Source organism: Mus pahari, chromosome 1, assembly GCF_900095145.1.
Source record: "Mus pahari chromosome 1, PAHARI_EIJ_v1.1, whole genome shotgun sequence".
In the NCBI taxonomy this organism is placed as follows: domain Eukaryota; kingdom Metazoa; phylum Chordata; class Mammalia; order Rodentia; family Muridae; genus Mus; species Mus pahari.
In genome coordinates, this window is record NC_034590.1 from 76,414,393 (window position 1) to 76,422,617 (window position 8,225).

General features: G+C 38.5%; 1 pseudogene; it reads right to left on the reverse strand.

Moving 5' to 3' along the window:
* Window positions 1-344: 344 nt before the first annotated feature.
* Window positions 345-1,268, reverse strand: LOC110333652 (annotated as a pseudogene).
* Between the last annotated feature and the right edge of the window lie 6,957 nt (window positions 1,269-8,225).

Here is an 8,225-nt window from a genome sequence, read left to right on the forward strand (position 1 = left end):
CTTTCTTTCTTTCTTTCTTTCTTTCTTTCTTTCTTTCTTTCTTTCTTTCTTTCTTTCTTTCTTTCTTCCTTCCTTCCTTCCTTCCTTCCTTCCTTATTCTCCCTTCTTCCATTTGCAAATAAAAATGTTACCTTTCACTTTTCTTTCTTCATTTCAATTTTCTTTCCAAGGTCTACTAAGATCCCTTTCTTTTAAATAATCAATTGAATGAAACACATAAAAATGACATGAAAAGAAAGTAGGAGAATGGCATGAAACAAACAAAAAAAGAAATCTCTAAGAAAATTGCTTCTCTCTTTATCTCTGACAGTCTTAAAACACTCAGATTGGCATCTCAGAAAATGCTATCTTGAAGTTATTCTCCTGAGAGCCCCTTTCACATCCTTGTTTCTCAGGCTGTAAATGATGGGGTTCAGCATTGGGGTCACTGCTGAATAGAACACTGAAATCATTTTATCTCTTTCGTTCATTATCTTGGAATTTGGTCTCATGTAGGCAAATATTGCTGAGCCATAGAAAAGACCAACAACAATGAGGTGAGAGCCACAAGTGGAGAAGACCTTGAGCCTCCCCTCCCCAGACTGCATCTGAATCACAGTGGAGACAATGTTCCAGTAGGAGATGAGGATGAGGGAGACAGGTGCTAAGAGGATAACCACACCCATTGCAAAGATTGCCATTTCTGTGCTGTAGGTATCTGCTGAAGCCAGTTTCAGGAGTGCAGGAGGTTCACAGAAAAAGTGGTTAATGATGTTGTTTCCTCAATAAGGAAGACGCAATGTGAATGTAGCATCTACCAGGGACACAAATGCACCACTGGCCCAGGACCCTGCAGCCAGTTGGACACATACCCAGTGTGTCATGATGGTGGAGTAGTGCAGAGGCTTGCAGACAGCCACATAGCGGTCATAGGACATCACTGCTAGAAGTGCACAATCTGTACACCCTATTAGAAGCAATGTGACTAATTGTATGGAGCAACCAGTAAAAGAAATGGTCTTCCTCTTCACCAGGAAGTGGACAAGCACCTGGGGCACTGTGGTAGTAGAAAAGCAGAGATCTGCAAAGGACAGGTTTCTAAGGAAAAAGTACATGGGGGTGTGGAGTCTGGGGTCTGAGTGGATGAGCACGATGATCAGCAGGTTTCCCAACACAGTGAGCAGGTAGATGAGGAGGAAGAGGAAGAAGAGCAGGACTTGGGTCTGTGGGTCCTGTGAGAGGCCCAGGAAGATGAATTCTGTCACAGAGGTTCTGTTTTCTTCACCCATGAATGGTTGTTTGTCTCTGTAGAAGAGCATCAAGGAAAGAAACACACACACATCAATTGTTCCAGAACATCTGAATGACCTAGTAGATTTTAGTCATACTCCCCAACATCAAACTATGTATTTAAGTCTGAGTTTTCATTTGTTTAGTAGCTTGACAGTTGGAAGTCTGTTTGAACCCTTCTCTTCTTACATCTTCTAATAGCACCAGTAAAATAAGAATCCTTCTCGATGTGTGCAGTCATTGGCTGAACCCCCTGATGCCTCATGTCCCTCAGAAAAACATAGTGTTGCTCAAAGTCCCCCTGCCCTCTCACCTAGGGTTCTAGGTAAAGAATCTGGTGTGTCTATAAGCCAGGTTAGAGTTCCACACTATAAAGTCATGATATTTATAAAAACCCACTTTCTCATAGTTACAAGAAGAAATGTAAACCATAGAGATGGCTAGGATTCTTTCCTTTGCCCAACACTTCTATTATTTAGTTTTAGTTTGATGAGAGTACTGGAGAATATTAAAAATAGCTGCCTCTTGTAAGGTTTTTACTCAATAATATATTTTTAACAACACCCAATATACACTGTGTATTCTTCTTTTTTGCACAAAACCTATTGACAAAACATAAACAAAAGCAAAACACACAAACTTAATATAATGGGTGCCTCTAACTGCCAGTCACCAGTTTTTGTTTCTTTTACATTTTTTCCTCCTTCCCTTTTCCCTCTTGTTCTGGCCCCTGCTTGCTCAGGGACTCTTTCACTTTTTAAAATCGAAATTTTTCTCATGAATATTTAATGAACGTTATTATCAAACACTTGAAAATAAAAAGCATCACATACCAATATTAAACATAACCAAAGACTACACATCAAATGAGGTTTTAAACCACTAGAAATACTATGAAGTTTGAAAGAGGACATAAAGCTAATTGTTCTAGGTGTAGCTTTGTTGAGGATCTTTTATTTTTGGTTATTCATAAGACATATCCAATAGTGAAAGTGAAAACCCAGTGTGAAGGTCCACTGTTTCAGAATGCTATTCAAAATCTCCTCAGGGCCACATAACTATTTTATTCAAAATGTAAAGATAAAACAAGAAAATAGAGGATTATTAATCTGGCTTCTCTAATGTCAATTGTTCTGTAACTTGCTTTTTTGAGTTAACAAAATACAGAAAGCTAAGATAGCCAAGTCCTGCAGAGAGATTTCTGTATTTGAAGACAGATATTTGTAATCACCTAAGTTAACAGAAAAGAAAAATGTATGATTAGAGTCAAAAAGGCCTGTAAAGCATTATTAAACAAACATTTGTGTGTGAATGTGGTACATGAAAAAGAACAGGAAAGGCATAGGACTCATATTTAATGAGATAATATTTGAATATTTTCCATGTCTTGTATCCTACAGATATGATATCCTATAGATATGAACATCTAAATCCATCAAACTTACAGGATCCCAAATGCTTCAAATACAGTTATAAGAGCACTAAGTAACAAACATCACCACAAAAAAATAGTAATTCTCATGAGACTACAGCAGCAGGCAGTGGGAATAGTTTAACAACCTGGGACTCTACTTAGTTTGGATTATTCACATATCCCTCCTTTAATAATGTACTATATAGCCTGAGATCTTTGTCTGCATGTACTACTCATACACACACACACACACACACACACACGTACAACATTCCAAACAATGTTTTGTGAAACCTGTTAGCAACCTGAGACCCTCCTCTGCATGGAGCTGTGTGAGCATTACTCTGAACAATAGGATGTTTCTTCTCTTTTTGGTGACTCTTAGTCATAGATTCTATACAGCTGTGCACTATTCATGTAGAGGTATCTGGAAAAGTGTCTAATCCAAGCTAAGCTGATTTGGGGTGCATGAACAATAAGGCAAACCACATTCTGCAAGTGAACTTTTATAGAAAACCTTCTAATTTCAATGTTTTACCATTGTGATTAAGATTAGATGTACTGTAGGAAGGGACAAAGATGTACATAATCCAAATATGACAGTCATAATACAGATCTACCAATAACAAAGTCGGCCTTCCCTTAGAATCCATAAAAGAAACCTGAGTCCCCCTGAGAACTCTCACTCCTGTGGCTTGTTGCCATTCTTGGCAGCATATTTCTTTCAGATCTGTTCTATCATTTTGACTTTTAATGAAATGCCTTAGTTATTGTGCTCATAGGTGTGCACTTATTTTAATTCCTTGAATAAGCTTCCACTAACTCTGAAAGCACTCAACCCAGGTACCAAACATCATTATCAACATAAACAGCAAATAAAAGAATGTTGTGTTCAGAGAGAGAAGAAGAAAAGGAGAAAAAACAAAAACAATATCAACAACAACAAAACAAAACCAAAAACATGACGGGCAAGAGAAGTATTTTGTATCAGTTTTCCATTGCTGTGAAAAAGTTACCTGAGATAATCAACTTGAAAGGAAGTTTTATTCTGGATCAGATTTCAGTCCATGGTTCTTGGTTCTGCTGCTTCTGGCCTCTAGCAGAGAGATCCCACAGCAACTGAGAGCCCACAGCAACTGCTCATGTGTATGTATATAGATGATCACATAGAATTTGAGAGTACAGAAGTGCTTATCAGGGTCTGGGAAAGAGAGACATACAGAAGAATTGGTTAACATGTACAAATATATATTTATATCATCTGAGCAAGTTCTGGGGTTTTATAATATAGTTAGGCAACTACAGTAATAATTAGTTATTTATTTCAAAATATCTAGAAAATAGTATTTTGAATTTTCCTCATTAAAATGATAAGAATTTGAGGTGATGCATGTATCAATTATCTTTATTTGGTCATTTTATTATATGTAACTTACAAATAAAAATATAAAAATTAAAATTAAAGATGAATGTATAGAAAAGCCATATGTACCAATATGTAAAATATCATAATTATAGACATGTTGTTCTTATTGATGTAATTATACTGTAAGCAGACTCAAAATATTTGGTCAAGATATAAAGAATTGAAACAGATTTTAGTACAAATGCCAACTTAATATAATATATGTGCATGTATCCACTAATGACTTAGTTTTAAAACACTTCCATATTCTATAAAATTACATATTTAGCTTTCTTTGTTTATCTATTTATCTCTATATTTTTGCAGCCTTTGCTAGTAAAAGCTTTCTTAAATATACCAAAACTAAGTAATAAAGAGAAAATTTTTAAAATGCTAATAACTCTGCTGGTTAAAATTTTTATATTTATATAGCAGATGCTACTGTGAAAATAAAAATGGAGAAATTATATCTTGAGAGTTAAATTTAAAAGAAAACAGCTGTTTTATTATTCCCAAGCTATAGCAATTTCCTGAAATCAGTAATGAAAGCATATGGTTCATTAGACACTATTGTTGATGACAAAAAGTGCTTGCTGACAAGAGCCCAGTATAGCTGTCCCTGAGAGGGTCTTCCAGAGCCTGACCAATACAGATACGGATGTACACAGACAAACATTGGACTGAGCATGGCAACCCCCATGGACTAGTTAAGGAAAGGACTATAGAAGCTGAAGGGGTGTGCAACCTCATAGGAAGAACAACAATATCAACCAACCAGACTCTCCAAAGCTCCCAGGATCTGAACCACCAACCAGAGTACACAAGGGGTACCCATGGCTCCAGCTGGATATGTAGCAGAGGATGGCCTAATCTGGCATCACTGGGAGAGGAGCCCTTTGGTCCTGTGGTGGCCTGATGAGCCAGGAGAGGAGAAGATTAGGGTGGTGAGGCAGGAGTGAATGAGCGGGTGGGGGAACGCCCTCATAGAGGCACAGGGAGGAGGAGATATGGGGGTTGTGGAGGAAAAACTGGGAAGGGGAATAACATTTTAAATATAAATAAATAAAATAACCAACAAAAATTAAAACAATAATTAAGGTCTGGAAGATAGGAAAAAAAGAAAGTAATGCAAATAATGCAATCCCCACCAACAAAAACTAGGTAAGACTAAACAATAAGCATGAAACAAAGCATGTGAAAACAAGTTGATATTTTATTTAGCTTTATAGATAAAAGTTAAATCACACTAATCTTCAAATTCAATGAACTGGAGAGATGGCAGATTAAGGGGGAAAGCAAACAGGCCTGTCCTGAAACTGGGTATTGGTCAGAACTTTATTCTCCTCACTGGGATGATGTGATTCCTCCCTCCTCTAGGAATATCATTTGTGTGGTTTCCAGAGGCAGAGCAGGTTTCCCACAGTAGGTCAGTCAAATTAAGTCTGCGGGAACTTTCAGATGAAAACACTTCTCTACACACACACTTCTTCCTGCCAGGGTTTCCTGGGCTGAAATTCCCTAGACGATATCCAGTGCATTATGGATATGAACTTAGAACTCCCACCTACACTTGCAGAGCTTTCTAGGTGGGCTGCTTCTTCATGATTGTGAAACAGTCATTTAGTTTATTTCTATCACCCATTTTCCCAATATCATCTAATGTAACAAAGGAATGTAATCAAAGTCAGTTGAAATAACAAGGACACTGACTCATGACAATGCACAGCACTTTCACATACTCAGTGTAAGTGATAAAGGAGGCTGTGAGTGACTGAGACCTGGAACTCTGGCTTGGGAACAAAAGGTCTTAACTGAAAAACCCCAGAATCAATCACCATGTTAAAGAGAACTTATGAAATCATTGTCAACTAGAGGGACACCTGAGAACAGGGACAGTTCACAGACCACATGAAGCTCATGAAGAAGGAAGATCAAAGTATGGATATTTCTGTCCTTCTTAGAAGGGAGAACAAAATACCAAGACAAAGTGTAGAGGAAAGGCCATTCAGAGACTGCCCCGCCTGGAGCTCCATCCCATATACAATCATCAAACCCAGACACTATTGCAGATGCCAAGAAGTGATTGCTGACAGGAACCGGATATGTATGTCTCCAGAGAGGCTCTGCCAGAGTCTTACCAATACAGATGCGGATGCGTGCATCCAACCATCAGACTGAGCACCGGGACCCCAATGGAGGAGTTAGGCAAAGGACTGAAGGAGCTGAAGGTATTTGCAGCCCCATAGGAAGAACAACAATATTAATCAACTAGACCCGAGAGAGAGAGAGAGAGAGAGAGAGAGAGAGAGAGAGAGAGAGAGAGAGAGAGAGAGAGAGAGAGAGAGAACAGGGACAGTAACACATCTGCAGATTCACACAGCTTCTGTGGTAATTCCAGTTCCCAATTGAGGTCTCCAGATCAGTAGGCTCAGGTTGTATCTGCCAGCTTTGAATGCCCAAACCCAAGTGGGTAAGAAGAATAAGAAAGGAACCCTTAATAGGTATGGTCTGGTACTGAAAGAGACAGGGGAAATTCTAGGAGTAGCTTGTAGAGCTATGAAGAGGCAATGGATATGCATAGTGTTGATAGTCCTTACAGTAGCTTCATCCAGCACTCTACCAACTCCAGAACAACTGTGGAGCAGTTTCTGAAGAGCACTCATTCTCTTGAGAAGCCAGATGGGAAAGAGGGGAAGAGAGGGAAGCAAATTCCTCTAACATGAATGGAATCAAGATCAGACTCTTTGAAAGGAGCAATTCCCCCTCAGCATTTTCCCCAATCTCACCTGGAGCCCTGACTGCTGGAGCACAGTACAGTTATCCCAGCAGTGGAGAAAGAGTGACGAAGAGAGGTGTGGTTTCTGCAGCCTTGATGTCCTCAGCCTACCAGGCAACCTTCATTTCTGTTTCCAAAATAAGTGGCAACTGGTGCACCAAATGTAATGCAGGTCTTATCCTAGCCTAATCCAGTGAGTACTCTTCTATGAAGAGACACAGCTTGAAACCTAAGAAACCACCAGCCCTGGTCTGAAGGTGTTTCCTCCAGGAAGTCTTCAAACCTGAGTTCCTAAGAGCTTTTCTAATAAGAGCACTCCCTGAAGTAACTCCCTGCTGTTAACTTTGTAAACCTTTTGACAATAAGATATAATCCCACAGGCATTAAAAAATAATAATAATAATGATCTGTGGCTGGGAATAGTTTACTGTTGGAGTGTTTGCCTAGCTTGTGTAAGGCCTTGGTTCAGTCCCCAGCAGCAAAATGGTAAAAACAATGATCTGAAACAGAACTGCCTAAAACTCACATGAGGTTCAGTATTTTAATGTTGGGTCTCAGGCTACCCTATGGACTCTTGATGATTCCAAGCATTTGTCTCAGTGTTCAAGTTAGAGGTTTTAGTTCTGAGGACTGTGAAGTATGACTGGTAGAGGAACAGCTCTCACTTAGAAGCTGCAAGTATTTGTTCCAGAAGTGGATACCCAAATCACTGGGCAGTGAAAACCTTCATATCCATTAAGTAGTATTTACACATAACCTGTATTCACTCTATCATATATTTTCAATCATCTATAGATTGACTATGATGCCTAAAGTATCTTCATAAGCTCAATATAGACCTATATATTTGTGGTCTTATTCTTTAACTTAGAATTTGCAATTATTCTACCTTAGCCTCCCTACTGGCAGGAAAAGATTTTGGGCTGATTTCTTTTTATTGGATATTTTATTTATTTATATTTATCAAAAATACATATACCTTTTTAGTCACAACTACTTGCATCTTTGGATGCAGAATCTGTAGATACAAAGAGCTGACTTATTGTTCATCAATTGGATTATATTCCATAAACTAATAACTATCAGAATATTCAAAACCCCTATCTGTGTTCATACTCAAAACATTTTACTTATGGAATCTGGAGAAATAGTTCAGTGGGTAACAACACTTGCTGCTCTTCCAGAGTACCCAGGTTGAATTCCCAGAAACCACACTGTGGCAAACAACTGTAACTCTTATTCCAGGATACCTAGTGCCTTCTTTTGGTTTCTGAGGGCACCAGGCACACTCATGGCACACAAAAAGGTAGACAAACACCCGTACACAAAAAAATAAAAATAAATATATTTTTAAAACTAAA